This window comes from Candoia aspera, chromosome 1, assembly GCF_035149785.1.
Source record: "Candoia aspera isolate rCanAsp1 chromosome 1, rCanAsp1.hap2, whole genome shotgun sequence".
Classification (NCBI taxonomy): domain Eukaryota; kingdom Metazoa; phylum Chordata; class Lepidosauria; order Squamata; family Boidae; genus Candoia; species Candoia aspera.
The window spans coordinates 342,237,945-342,252,918 of NC_086153.1; the positions used below are offsets into that span (position 1 = coordinate 342,237,945).

Sequence of the window (14,974 nt, forward strand, 5' to 3'; positions counted from 1 at the left end):
TGGCTACCCCTCCCCCAATAATTGTCATGCAGCTGTCTTTAAATTTCAGTGTGCATATGGTTCTAATATCCACATTTTTTATTCCTTTGTGGATGTTTGCCATCTCTCAGCTAAGGATAGGACTGCAACGTTCTAAGAATGCAGGGCAGATGCAAAGAAGAACGGGCCAGATCGGCCATTTAGCCCAGGACATGCACATTAAGAGCCCTTCTCCCTGAAAACGAACCTTTCTACCAGCCTTAGGGGAGAAAAAGACGCAGAGCGGGTCCCAACCCACAGCAGAAGCTCTTTCCTGCCTCGCTAAGAAAGGTGGGGGGTGATTTCCACTATTCCAGAAAGAAAGTCCTCCCTTTTTGGGGGGGGTCTCCTTAGTGCTTCCCTTCCACTGAGCCCCGCTCCAGACTTCATGATGCTTAGAGATGGTAACATGCTGGGAGGGAATTTGGGAAGGGAAGGGATGCCAGTATGAACGCCTTACTTTGCTTCCTTCCAGGAATACCTTCCATTCCTCCTGTTTGTGCTTGATTCCTCAAACCGTGGCTCGTTCATCTCCCCAGCAGTGCAATTCTCTGCATCGGCCCAGGTAAGAAAATGGCATTAGGACTTTGAGAGCTGTTTGACGAGGACTTAAGAGGGTGATGCAGATCTGAGGTCGCCAGAACCCCCGGCTGATTCCGATGCAGGGGTGAACGAGCCGTTTTGCATCGTTTTGCATTTGGGGGGTTGACCTCCAGGGCCACATGACATGCCCTAGTTGCATAACTTTTGTTTTCAACATGCATTCAGCCTTTCCAATATCTTGCACACTTTTTTGCCTTTTTGGCTTTTCAGTGGTGCCCAGGAGGAAATTGTGTCTCTGAGCGTGGGGCTGGAGAAAGGGGTTGGGGAACCTGCCTGTGGCTTGTGATGCTTCAGTCTGATGTGACAGAGGGCACCACGTTGGGGAAGGCAGCGAGGCTTTATTGCTATCCGCACCCCGTCTTGGCCGCGCTGCAGAGGGTCCTGAAAAGCTAAGACAAGCAACAATGGCCGTTCAAAATTAAAATGAAATCACTGAAGGCAACTAATTCAAACAAGCAGGAACAGAAGAATTTCATTTATTCGTTTAAGGCAGAGGTGCCAGGACATTGTTCGGGGAAACTGAGTGGGGGAGCAGGAGGCAAGTGCGGGGGACTGAAAGCATCTCAGGGGGTGGAGGACGGGGTTGTTTGCAAAGTTACGTGAAGGGAGTGTTCGCGTCTCTTGCAGCCGGACATTTTGAGACAGTCCAAATGGCCCCTCGAATATCTGCCCATCCAAGCAGAACCCGGTAAAAATGCCATTATTCAGCAGGTGGGGCTACCCAGGAGCCTCGGTGTGCCTTGCTGTTAAGAAAGTGTATCCCACCACGAAGTTGCTGCCCCCCAAGGCAGCCCCTCTCAGGAAGACTTCCTTGGGGCTCCCCAACCTCCTGCTGCCCAGTTCAGACTGTACTGGCTTCCTAGCCCATCCCAGTGTCCTTTTTCTAACAGGAGGCCAACCAGAGATTCCTGGGAAAATAAGTGGCATGCTGTTGCCAGAGGTACACTGCTGCTGAACATGCAGGTTCTGGGTGCCGCAGGGTGATGGAAGGGCCTTTGCTTTGCAGCCTGAAAAAAACCCAGCCAGTGTCAGTGTTCATATAATGTGTGCATGCCTTCGAGTCAGCGTGGTGGCTGCCTGGACGAGTCCCTGCAGTTTTCTTGGCAGGATTTCAGACGTGGCTTGCCACGGCTGCCTCCTTCCCGGGGCTGAGAGAGAGGGACTGGCCCAGGGTCACCCAGCTGCTTCGTGCCTCAGGCAGGACTTGAACTCGAGGTCTCTGGGTTTCTAGCCTGCTGTCTTCACCACTACCCCAAATGGGCTCTCTTGTATAATGGGACTTTTCAATAAGAATTGAAATATTCTTATTTATGGGCTTGACACATTCTGCTAAGCCACCAAGAAGCCACAATTGGTGCTAAGCCATCCACCGTGGCTGGGTGGACCAACTCATTAAACCCAAGCCAGCCAATCCTATGATGGTTTAGCAGGTTGTGCAAACCAGCTTTTGCTGCAGCAGAGGGGTTTCGGTGTTCTCTGCGGTATCGGTTTGCCCCCCTTTTGCCTTCCCTGCTGCTCCGGGGCCCCCGGCAAGAGGCTAGCCGGCTGTGGGCAACCCTGTGCCAGCCAATGCGTGCACCGCAGATTGGGTGACGCTCCGCCAGGGCTGGGCTGGGGGGTGCTGCAGAAGAACATCCGGAAGCAGCCTTTCCTCGTTTGTTCGGCAGATGTTTGAAACATTCAAGGGCCCTTTCTTTTTTTAACTGTCTGTTTTGTTTGCCTCTTCATCGCTGTGAAACCAGCCATGTTTATAACAGGCCCATGGTGTGATTGGCGCTCGTGGTACTTGAAGAGTGGCACAGGGCGGAGGGCTGGCAGAAGCAGAGGGAGGCAGGCGAGTGGGCCAGGCAAATCCAGCAACGGGGGTGGGATGTCCTTTCTTGTGGGAGGTGAGAAGCCCTTTGCTGTCTTCACAAAACCATAGAATCCTGGGGTTGGAGGGGACCTTGAGGTCTTCTAGTCCTGCCCCCTGCTTCAGATCTTCAGAATCTTCAGATCTTCACTCAGCTCCTCCTGAATGTATTCCGGGCTATAAATCTGACTTTCCTCATGTGTGTAACCAGTAACTGAAAACTGGCTAAGTAACTGAAAGTCACTTTTAAGCCGTTTCTTACTTATGTGACTGACACACGTGGAGCACAAGTGATAGCTGGAGAGGGGAGAGCGATCTGCAGATCATCTAAAGGGGAATGAATCAGAGATATTCGTAAGTCATAGAACTCCCGGGTGGGAAGGGGCCTTGGGGGTCTCCTAGTCCAGCCCCCTGCCCAGGGCAGGAATCCTCAGACCATCCCGGACAAGGGGCTGTCCGGCCTTGCTTGCAACCCTCCAGGGATGGAGCCCCCCTGCCCCCCGCTCCAGGAGGCGGCTGGTCCACCCCTTCACGGCTCTCCCGGGCAGGACACTCCTCCTGATTTCGAGGTTGGACCCCCCCTCAAAGCAGAGCCCCCTCCTTGGCGCTTGTCTCCCCTTTGGGTGCTCCGGAGAAGAAACCCACCTCCCCTCCCCTGGGACGTCCCTCCGCGTATCGGAAGGCCGTTTTCATGTCTCCTCCGTAGCTGCCTCTTTCGGGCTAAACACAGCAAATGGCTCTTCCAGCATCGAGCCTCCCCCCCTGTCCCCCGCGGTAGGTGTAGTAAGCAAGGAAGCTGACCTCGGGAGGGGTGCAGGTGCGGTTGGCCTCCGCAGCGATGGAGGCCCCCCCCCCCGTCCAGCCCCCCTTCCTCCGCCAAGGCCGCCCTCCTCGCTCGCCACCCCAGAGGGCTGCCGGACAGGGCAGGGACAGGCACCGAGCTTGAGAAGGGCGGATCTATTCGACGACCCCGCAAATGAGCCACTTTGGACTCGGTTTTTAACCCGTGGAGGCTGATCCCTCTGCTGGAATCCGAGAGCTCCGGAGCTGTTCCGCGTGACGCGCCTTCAGTCCCCCAGAAACCCCCCGATTTCCCGTCGTCCTGGTTCTGAGCGAACCGCAGATTGCGGCAAGAACCCCGGAAGCCGCCCGGTATGGACGTGGAGCGGAGTGCGGCTAGAGAGCGCGGCTGCGCTTCAGCGCGGTGCCACCCCGAGGGCTCCCGCAGCCCCAGCCGGGAGTGCCGGATGGACGCGGCCCCGGCCCTGCCTCGCGGGCGGAGCCCAGGCTCAGGTGAGCTGGGGCGCGCCGCCTCTGCTCTTCCGAAGGTCTCGCGGTGGGGCCGAGGACGGTGCCGGCAGAGAGGGATGCGGCTGCTCTGCTCTTAGCTGGATGGCCCGCCGCGCTCTCCCGGCGGCCCCGCGTGCCTGCAGAGTGCCGGCTTCGGCTGCTTTTGGCATTTCCCGACAGGGCCAGGGCGGACTGGGCGCCGCCTTCGGGCACTGCGAACTCTGTTGTGTCCCACGGGGCGCCGGGCTAATTCGGAACAAAGGGCGTTTGCAGTCAAGGAAAGCCCTGGACTTGGTGGCGAAGCTCTGCTCTTGCAAGGACCCGGCAGGCTGGCCCCTCTCCTGTCCCTCTGCAAACCTAGCTTGGCATGACGCGAGGTCTTCTGCTGCCGGGGGTGGGGGTGAGATGGCGCCGCTCTGGAGCAGGTGCACGTGAGAATCTGGGTCAGGCTGCCAGCTCAAGGCTGTAAAAATCTGGAGGCGCACAGGGTGTCGGAAAAGGGTTAGAATTTCACAGCTCAGATCTTGGGCCTCTGGAACAGGATGATGGGGACCGGAAACCAAGCCCTGAGGAGGAGGAGGATTGGAGGAGCTGGGGACCTTCGGCACTGAAGGTCCAGCGCAGGGTGGGGAGTTTCCTCCTTCAGTTGCAAAAAGTCCGAATGCTCGGAAAACGTTGAGGAGCCCCTGTCCCTGAAAGGGCTGAGCTTCTCTTCATGGGGTGGGTTCAAGTGGGGGCCGGACCCCCCACCTGTTGTGACTGCTCAGTGCACGGATTTGGGCTGGGAAGTAGGAATCCGAAAGGCCCCTTTGGCGCAGGGGTAACTTCCGTTCCAGTGTCTCTCAGTTTCCCAGTTTTGCAAAAATGTCAGATCTAGTTCGTTGGATCTGAGGGGTTGTTTTAAACGTTTACAGTAAACATTACATGCATTTCTGGGCGTATGGCCTCAAACATACATCTTTTGTTGCCGTCTTCCCTTATATAGTGTGGTTTTGTGCATTTCTTTCACAAATGCATGCATTTTTATGCATTTCTTCTGTCAGTGCGCACTCTCTCTCTTTCATCTGTCACAGTGAACTGTATGGTAGAATCTGGGGGAAGCAGCAAGAAATTAGAATAACCCACTTTCTGCTTTCCTGTTGGATGGATAATGCCTAACCAGGGAAGTTTAAGATGCTTACTAAATACATTTTGCCCCCATTTCTAATCCTCACTCAGGGGGCAGGAAAATGCCTGTCTATCAGGATAGCCATTGCTCAACCAGATGGGAAAGGATCTGGCGTGGTTCTGGATGGCTGTTCCGCCACTGGCCTGTCGGCTTTGGTGGCCCCTTGCCACCATGTCCTCCTCCTCCTCCTCCTCCTCTTGTTCCCTCCTCCCACCACCACAGGTGCTGTTCTTGAAAAGTTTGGGCAAACTGAGGCTGGGAATAGCCCCACTCTGGAAGGAACCTTTTCAGCTGGAACCTTCCCTTCAGATCTGGGGTGGTCCCAGCACAGTTGGGATCTTCTGTGAGAGAAAAGGAACTATTTCAAGCATCCTCTGGACTGGGGGCTGCATTGAAGCTGTCCTTCTCTCCCTCCCTCTTCCTTCCCTCCCTCTTCCCTCCCTCCTTCCTTCCCTCCCCCTTCCTTCCCTCCCTCCTTCCTTCCCTCCATCCTTCCCTCCTTCCTTCCTTCCCTCCTTTCTCCCCTCCCCTCCCTTTGTCTGGATGCCCCCCCTTCTTCCAGCACAACTCTTCTGCTTCCTTCCCTCCCTCTCCCCTGTGCGAAAGCAATCCTCTGATCCTGTTGCTTGCTTGCAGCTGTGATAAACTGCGTTGCTCCCCACCTTTTCCTCCTGGAAGAGGCCAAAAGTCTTGGAAGGGTGCAGTGGGGGACTGCTTTCACTGGAGGTCACTGCGGGCCAGGCTTGCTGAATCTTCTACACCTGGTGTTTGGTTTGTGCATGGAGCTTGGGAGGGAGATGACCAACTGCAGAGCGTACAGAGATGATCTTGACAGAGATATGCAGAATACCCATGCTGGCTGGGGAATTCTGGGAGTTGAAGTCCACACATCTTCAAGTTGCCAGGGTTGAGAAACACTGCTCTGAAGGCTCCATAGGAGGCTGTTGAACTGTTGGACAGATCTTGCCTTCAGGAAGTTCTTCCTTATGGATAAGTGAAATCTAGGTAGCTGTAACTCATCCTCATGGTTTCTGGTCCTGGTTTCCGTGTCCACGGAAGAGAGCTCCTGACCGTCTTCTCCGTGGCTTCCCTTGATGGACCTGGACCTCCCCTCCATCTTCTTTTCTCCAGCCTGAACCTCCCCAGGTCCTTCAGCCGGTCCTCAGAGGACGTGTTCTCGAGTCCCTGAATCATCTTTGCCCCTTTTGCTGGGTGTGTGGTGCCCACAGTTCTACCCAGGACTCAAGTGTGGTCTCACCCAGACGGCTGGGCTGAAATTGCTATGAATCTGTTGCATAGACACAGCGGGCATTTTTGGAAAGGGCAGACAGCTGAGGACAATCCAGGAGGTCAGCTCCTGCCTTTTAATAAAACGTGTGAGTCGGAGAAGGGATCCCAAATGCCTTCTGATTTTTGGCTACTGTAGACTAACAGTTTGGTGTTGTGGTCAAGGCACCAGGCTAGAAACCAGGAGACTGAGAGTTCTAGTCCCGCCTTAGGCATGAAGCCTGCTGGGTGAACTTGGGCCAGTCACCCCCTCTCAGCCCTAGGAAGGAGGCAGTGGCAAACCATTTCCAGAATCTTGCCAAGAAAACTGCAGGGACTCATCTGGGCAGTCTCTGAGAACTGGACATGATTGAACGGATTAAAAAAAAAAAAGACTAACGTGACTTCCCTCCTTCAGTGTGTGCTTTATTACAGGGACTTGTGCTAATTAAGAAATAAATAAACGGGGTGGCTGGGTGGGCAGAGAGAATGGAGAGAAGCCTTTTGCATAAAGTCCCCTGTTAGCTTGAGGCCACCCACTGAATGGCACCTTCTTTGAGCATGTTGGCTAATGTGCCTGCCTTTTAGGGGTCTGCTGTGTTGGGGTGGCTTCCCCACTTTTATTTCCTGATGTCTCACAGGACGTGGAGAGTCCAGCACTGGCTCCTGTGGAAGCTTGCAGGCGACTGGAGAATGGGCAGCCGTTTGCCCGGAATGATCTGAGGATTCCTGCCCTGGGCAAGGGGTTGGACTAGAGGACCTAAAAGTTCCCTTCTAACCCTATGATTCTAGGATACGATGTCACTGAAGATGGTGGGGTTCAAATCATCCCCACACTGCAAGTGCGAGGCTTGGGTGTGTGTGTGTGTGTCTTTCTTCAAATCTTCCTCTTCTCCCTTTTGACTGCTTAGAAACAGGTTTCCAAACTTTTTCTGGACATGGAACCTGTTAGTTGGGGGGGGGAAGGTCCCGGATCAGAGGAAAAGGCCTAGTGATAGAAAATTGGCTGCGTTTGAAGTCTTTTTTCTCCTTAATCTCTCACAGAACCCCATCCTGCAAAATCAAGTTTCTGAAAAACTCTGATTTAGATCAAAGGGCTGTTCTGAGAACCATGCTGGGGGCAAAAGACCATTCTTCTGTGCAGGGCATGTTAACTCTGGGATGCCTACATGGTCCCAGTCCGTGGCTTGGGAAGTCAAAGTGCTGTTCATACTGATCCTAGGCTCAGGTCTGGGGTGGGGGAATATTTCAGTGGCCAGAAGGCTGACAGACCCCTGCCTGAGACCCCAACGAAGGGCTACTTGCCAGATAATGCAGACAATATGGCCAATTTAGATATCAAGCAGGTTCGTGTGTTTCTATTTGAATCTGTTATTTATTTGGTATCTTGAGGACTAGAGCCTTATTTGTTTTTAGAAGGGACATAACACAGTGGCAAAATGATTGCTTTCCAGGTTTGAGAATCAGCTCAGTCCCTGCAGGATGGGCTTCTTTCTTTTTTTATTCCCCACATTTATATGACCACCCATAGTTACAAGTTCTCTGGCAGAATAGAGGACAAAAGGGTGCATGTATGATGCAGTGTTTAAAATATGACAAACAGAAAGACATTTATGTTTTCTATTGGGGAAAAAAGTCCATGTATCATTTAAAATGCAAGTTATTTAAAGCCTGGTGGGAGAAGAAGGTGCTGGAAAGAGGATCAAAGGCAGATTTCACTCCACTGGGTACACAGGCCGAGGTCTCTGAAGAGGACTTGGAGCTTGTTTTGGAAAAAAAAAGATTTCCCCCCAAGCCGTTCATGACTTTGGGAGTTAAAATGGGTGCTTTAAATTGGGCCGAAAACTAAGTGGGGAGCCTGGCAGATGACAGAGCCTGAGCTGGCATTGAAAGGTCTGGGGCCACAGCTCGCCCCCCCAAACATCTTGTGGACCCTTAGAAATTAATGCATTTATTTTCATATACGGTTTCCAAGAGCTCAGAAAAAAGCTTATGCGAGAATAAATGCATGGAAGAACAGATGTGTTGAAGTTTAACGCAAGACTCTGGTGGTGTGTATTTTTAAAATTTAATTGATTGATTAGGTGCCACTAAGTCAGTGTAGACTCTTAGTGACCACACAGATGGCTGTCTCCATGACGATCTGTCCCCATCCTGGTCCTTCAGGTCTCCCAAGGGTGCCCCCATCGCCCCTGTAACTGAGTCCGCCCCCGGCTGCCGGTCGTCGTCCTCTTCTCTTTCCTTCCACCCGTCCCAGCATCCGAGCCTCCTCCAGAGAGCGGGGTCTGCGCATAACATGTCCGAAGGGGATAATTTGAGCCTGGCCATTGGTGCCTCCAGGGAGAACTCTGTTGATGCGCCTGATGACCCACCAGCTTGCTTTCTTGGCTGTCCGTGGTATTCTCAGGAGTCTTGTCTAACTCCAAAGTTCAAAAGCGTCAATCTATAAACTATAGCATGGCTTTCCCCTTCTACAATTGGTTCTAGCTGGCCATCTGGCAACCTGATTTTGGCCCAGGTACCGTTTTCTTGCATTGGAACCATCTGCCCTGCCCTAACCTGTAGGGAGTGGGCATGTTAGGCTCTGAACCCCATCATCCCCAGCCCCACTGGCTGGTGGGGATGAGAGCCAATTGTCCTGTTCAGACTATGAGGTGGCCAAACAGAAGTATTACCAAACTCTTTATTTAAAACAACTATTTACAACAGTAAAGGTCTGTGAATAAATAGGCAAGCAATCTCAATCCAGACACCCAGGCAAGGGTGGATGAACAGACAAGGCTGCAGGGTCAGACTTAGGCAGAACCGCGAGGCAGAATTCAGCTAACTCTCTGGTCGAAGCTGTCAGACCTGGTGATGCTAGATTGCGTGGCAAGGCAGAAGCTGAAGGCAAGTTCCCGTAGACTGGCATGCAGACAGGATCAGTCTGGAACGTGGAGGCTTGGCAAGACTGGACTGGAGCCCTTAGACAAGGCTTGGCTCTGGGGGCAAGGCTGGACTGGAGCCCTTAGACAAGGCTTGGCTCTGGAGGCAAGGCTGGACTGGACTGGAGAGTCAAGGCAAGGCTGAGGACTGGAGGCAAGGCTGGAAGCACACCTGGATCGCGCCGAAGCGCAGCAACAAGTTCCAGAGCTAAACACAAGACTGTGCTCCGCAGGGATGGCAAGGAGAGGCTTGACTGGAGCAGTTTGTGCAGAAGGCAGTTCCGTGGAGGTAGAAGACGCTGGCGCTGGTTCCACGCCGGCTACAGGGAAGGCTGCTGACACAGGTAAGGACTCTTCCTCAAGTGCTCTGAGCTCGGAGGATCGGTTGTCTCCGGCAGCTTGCTCTTTGACCATCTGCCTTTCATGCCGATCCCTTGCGCGCCTATTCCCTTCGGCAGCCAATCGGGCTGCTTTCTCCTTTGCGTGCTTTTCGGCACGTCTTTCGCGCGTGCTGATTGGAGGATTCAAATCATCTTCTGAAGACTGGCCAACCAGCGTCTGTGACTTCTCCCGCGCTGCTGAGTCATTTCTGGGTTTTGCTTTCCCGGTTTCTGCCTGGTAAGTTTCCGTTTCCCCCTCTGACTCAGAAAGAGTTTCGCTTTCTGAGTCAGAGGCTGGCTGGAACCTCACACCGGTGCCCATCGTAAGGAAAGGATCTAATTGGAGGGAGGCATCAAAGGAGGGCCGTGTCCTACTTTTGCTTGCGGGGGCGGGGGAGAATTTGGCAACTAGCAATTGGGGGTGGCACTGCGCACGTTGCCTTGAGTTTGAGGGGGAGGTCAAGAAAGTCAAGATGGTGGCTGCGATGGCATGATTTTACATACATAAGAAGAGGTGGGGCTTGTTGAGGTTTTCCTACTAACAGATTAAGACTGCTATATGTGCCTAATCATTTTGGCCAGGTGAAGGGGTTGTATTAGATTGTCTCCTCTCACGTGCTTCATGCAAATAGCCTGGGGGGAGGGGAGGAATCCTGCCCGGACTTGTTCTTCACTTCTTCTTTTTCTCTCTGCTGGAAATGTAGCTCAGCAAGGCTTGCTCCAAAGGGAGCTACGTACTTTAAATGTTTTGCTTTTGTTTTTGCTTTCTGTAAATAAATTATTTTTATAGAAATGCTTGGTGTGTGACTTTTTTGACCTCTCCTGGGCTAAAGGCTTTCCCAGCATCTGCCAACAGGTTATGTGCCCAGTAAACCCAGAGAGAAAAGAGAGATCAACTCCACACCTCATGCACAATTTAAAGGCAGGTAGCAAAGACCTGTGAAGATTTTCTTTGGAGCCACCTGGAGATTTTCCAGCAACTGCCGGTCTGCAGGACTTAGAAGCTAGCTGAGGTGACTTGCAAAAGAAGGAAGAAGCCATGGCTACCTCCCAGCCCTCAGCGATGCCTCTGGAGTGCCTATCAGAGACCAACTATTTGAATTGGGCCCTGAAGATGGAAATGTATCTTCGCAGAGAGGATCTTTGGCTGCAAATTGGTGAGCAAACCCCCCAAAATCCCAGTGCTGAATGGCTGAGACAGGATGAGCGGGCTAGATTATCCTGAGGACAATCAGCTAGTCCACGTGCGAGGTATGCAGTCTGCAAAGCAACTTTGGGACGCTTTGAGAGACTTATATGTAAAGGCAACAGCAGGGAGTAAAGTTACTCTGACGAAAAAGCTGTACAGAGCCTACCTTGCAGAAGGAGATAGCCTTCCTGAGCACCTGCATTTTATTCAGCAGCTGTTTGTTGAGTTGCAGGAGAGAGGAATGGAATTTACACCTCTCACAAAATCCTATATCCTCCTGTCCTCACTAAATGAAACGTGGGACACGCTGATTTGTACCCTGGAGGCTATGCCTGAAGCAGACCTCACCCCATCGTATGTTACACAGCGCTTACTCGCTGAATGGGAGAAGAGAGAGGAAAGATCCCCCCCCATCTCTTCTGGAAAGCTGCAAGACCAGAAAATGAGGGAAAAGAAGGGAAAGGAACCTGAGGCCACAGCTCTAGCCAGCCAGCGATGCTTCACTTGTGGTTCAGCTGGACATTTGCAAAGAGACTGTGCCATGAGACCCAAGAGTAGAAAGACAGAGCAGAAGAACACAAGGGCAACACAGAAGAAGGCTCTTCAGACAACCCAAATTGCACAGGTTGCTGAGAAGGGTAATTCTGATGTATGGGTGTTAGATTCTGGGGCCAGTTGTCATTTATGTAATTGTAAAAGCTCTTTTGTGTCACTGTCTAAAACTGAAAGACAAAGTGTATCTTTGGCTGATGGGTCTGTGACCAAAATTATGGGACAAGGTGACTTGTATTTATCCTGCTTAGGAGAAACTGTAAAAGGTGTGTTGTATGTGCCAAATTTACAATCAAACCTTTTATCTGTGGCACAATTGGCTGCAACAGGGTATATCATAACATTTAAGAAAAATGGTTGTGAGATACGAAAAAATGGGAAATTGTGTGCTACTGGTATGTTAAAAGACTCCTTGTACATTGTGCAAAATGCAAGGAAGCCAAGCTGCAAGGCTGCAGTTGGCAACACACCATATCATGACCAATGTGTACACCTGATGCACAGGAGATTTGGTCATGCTAATTTCAAGTATATAGCACAAATGCCACAGCTGTGTGCTGACCTAAAGATAAAACCCTGTAATAAGTACTTAGACTGTGTAGTTTGCAAAGAATGCAAAACACTAAAAGCTCCTGTGAGTAAGCACAGTGACAGAGTTACAACTAGACCTTTGGAAATTGTACACTCTGACATTATTGGTCCTTTTGCTCCAAGTCTTGGACAAGCAAGGTATGCAATGACCATCATTGATGATTTCTCAAGATACACATTTATCTACATCTTAAAACATAAAGATGAGGCATTTGAGAAATTTAAAAGTTTTGTGACATGGGCAAATGGAAAATTCCCTAGGCCTGTATCTGCACTCCAATGTGATAGAGGAGGAGAATACCTTTCTCACAAATTCAGAAGGTTCCTAGTGGAAAAAGGGATAGAACAAATTCTTTCTAACCCGTACACCCCTCAGCAAAATGGTGTTGCTGAAAGAAAGGGCAGAACCTTGCAAAATGCGATGGAATGCATGTTAAAAGATTCACAATTATGTTTTAAGTTCTGGGGAGAAGCTTTATCGACTGCTTGTTATGTTCAGAACAGGTTGTATAACTCTATGATTCAGGACACTCCATTCCATTTGTTTTATGGTGTGAAACCAAAGGTAAACCATCTTAGAGTGTTTGGTAGCACTGCTTGGGTTCACATTCCAAAACAGCAGAGAAGGAAAGGAGGCCCCACAACAAAGAAAGCCATCTTTGTTGGCTATGAACAAAGCCAGAGGAGCTACAGGTTCATAATGGGAGAGAAATTAATAATTAGCAAAAGCGCTTCTTTTGCTGAACAAAACTGGGGGAGATTAAATTCTAGCTCTCCAGTTGAACTGACCACCACAAGAGAACAGCAAGGACTTGCTGATGGTGATCTTTTGCCTGATGAGGACATTAAACCAGAAAAGCAAACTGAAGATCTGTCTGATGAGATAGATGCTTCTCAGGAAAGTGATAGGAGTCAAAATTTAAGCCCTGTATTACCTCGCAGATCTCAGAGGAGTAATAAAGGCGTTCCTCCATCACGTTTTCAGGCTGAAACAGTAAAGGCTTTTCACATATTCACAGAACCTGAGTCTTTAGAACAAGTGAATGCTTTACCACCTGAGATTGCACAAGATTGGCATTCTGCCATGCAACAGGAATTAGCATCCTTGAAAGAAAATAAAACATGGAAACTGGTAAATCTACCTCCCAATGAACGCTGTCTGGGTTGTAGGTGGGTTTTCAAACTGAAAAGGGATGCTGATGGCAAAATCCAAAAATATAAAGCAAGGTTGGTTGCAAAAGGGTTCACTCAAAGGAAAGATTTAGACTTTGACAAGACTTTTGCACCAGTTACTAAAGGTGAATCAATTAGATTACTGTTAAAAGTTGCTGCACTCAAGGGAATGTCAGTTAACCACTACGACATTCAAACTGCATTTCTCTATGGTGATTTAGACCACAGATTATACATGCAGCAACCCCCTGGCTATGAAAAAGGGGAAAATCTAGTCTGTGAACTGCAGAAGTCAATCTATGGGTTAAAACAAGCTGCTAGATCCTGGAACCAAAAAAGTAGATGAAAAACTGCAGAATTTTGGTTTTGAAAAAGGAAAAGCAGATCCCTGTGTATATATGAAGAAGGACAAACAAGGCTGTATGTATCTGTGCATTTATGTTGATGATTTGCTGCTATTCACATCAACAGAAAAACAAAGGCTTGATTTTGAAGCCTGCATGAAAAGCCATTTCATATTAAAAAGCCTTGGAGTTGTGACCAATTACCTAGATTTGGAAGTACACAGAGACAAGGATGGTAGCTTTCTGTTAAACCGACGTAGTAAAATTCAAAAGCTCCTAGAAGATTTTAATATGCAAGACTGTAAACCAGTCTCTACTCCGATGATAATAGATTTTCAGAAAGATACAGGAGAAACTCAATTAACTGAGGCAGAGAACTATAGATCTGCAATTGGAAGTTTACTGTACATTGCAAATCATTCTCGCCCAGATATCTCAAATTCTGTGGCCATTTTAAGTAGACAGGTAGAGAAGCCTACATCTACTGGAAAAGCAGCATTGAAGAGGTTAATGAGGTATTTGCAAGGAACAAAGAATTATTGCCTGAAGCTAAATGCCTCTGGAACCGAGAAATTGCAGGCTTTTGCCGATTCTGACTGGGGAGCAGATGTCAGTGACAGAAAATCCACTTCTGGGATTTTAATTCAATTTGCTGGATCTAGCTTAGGCTGGCATTCTAGAAAACAAACACTTGTTGCTCTTTCCACTGCAGAAGCAGAGTTTTATTCTCTAACACAAACCTGTAATGAGGTTACATGGTTTAAACATTTGTTAAAAGACATAGGCATGGAAGTGAACCAGCCTATAACTGTTTATGAGGATAATCAAGCTTGCATTGCTATGGCAAAATCTGAAGCCTGCAGAAGTAGAACAAAACATATCGATATTAGATATCAATATATCAAAGATATGATAAGCAAAGGAGAAATAATGTTAAAATATTGTGAATCAAAAGACATGATTGCTGATATTTTAACCAAACCTCTTCCTGTACCAAGACACAAAGAGTTGTCAGAGAAGATTGGTTTGCAACTTAATCTATAGTGTAAAAAGGGGAGTGTTGAGGTTTTCCTACTAACAGATTAAGACTGCTATATGTGCCTAATCATTTTGGCCAGGTGAAGGGGTTGTATTAGATTGTCTCCTCTCACGTGCTTCATGCAAATAGCCTGGGGGGAGGGGAGGAGCTGCCCGGACTTGTCTTCTCACTTCCTCTTTTTCTCTCTGCTGGAAATGTAGCTCAGCAAGGCTTGCTCCAAAGGGAGCTACGTACTTTAAATGTTTTGCTTTTGTTTTTGCTTTCTGTAAATAAATTATTTTTATAGAAATGCTTGGTGTGTGACTTTTTTGACCTCTCCTGGGCTAAAGGCTTTCCCAGCATCTGCCAACAGGGCTTTGATCATGCTGCAGTGGCCACCGCCTTGACTTTCTTGACCCCCTCCCCCCATGGATTGGTGCACATCGTCCATTCTTGGGTGCAGTTTGGTGAAATCAGCGGGACAGGGGGAGGCTGAATGGTAAAATCAGTCCCTCACGGGTGGTGCTGGGTGTCCATGCAGAAGGCAGTGGCTGAAGAAGAAGGGGGAGGCAGGTGGGAGGAAGTGCCGGAGCCCCCCGCCCCCTT

The 14,974-nt window shown here is 49.7% G+C and overlaps 1 protein-coding gene across 1 annotated transcript in view; it reads left to right on the forward strand.

The window, feature by feature from the left end:
• The first annotated feature begins 507 nt into the window (after positions 1-507).
• The window catches only part of NRTN (neurturin), a 38,291-nt gene continuing 23,824 nt past the window's right edge, over positions 508-14,974 (forward strand). Inside the window, exon 1 of the mRNA XM_063290999.1 lies at positions 508-583. The gene's annotated coding sequence lies outside the window, so the exon portion shown is untranslated. The remainder of the gene's footprint in view (positions 584-14,974) is intronic.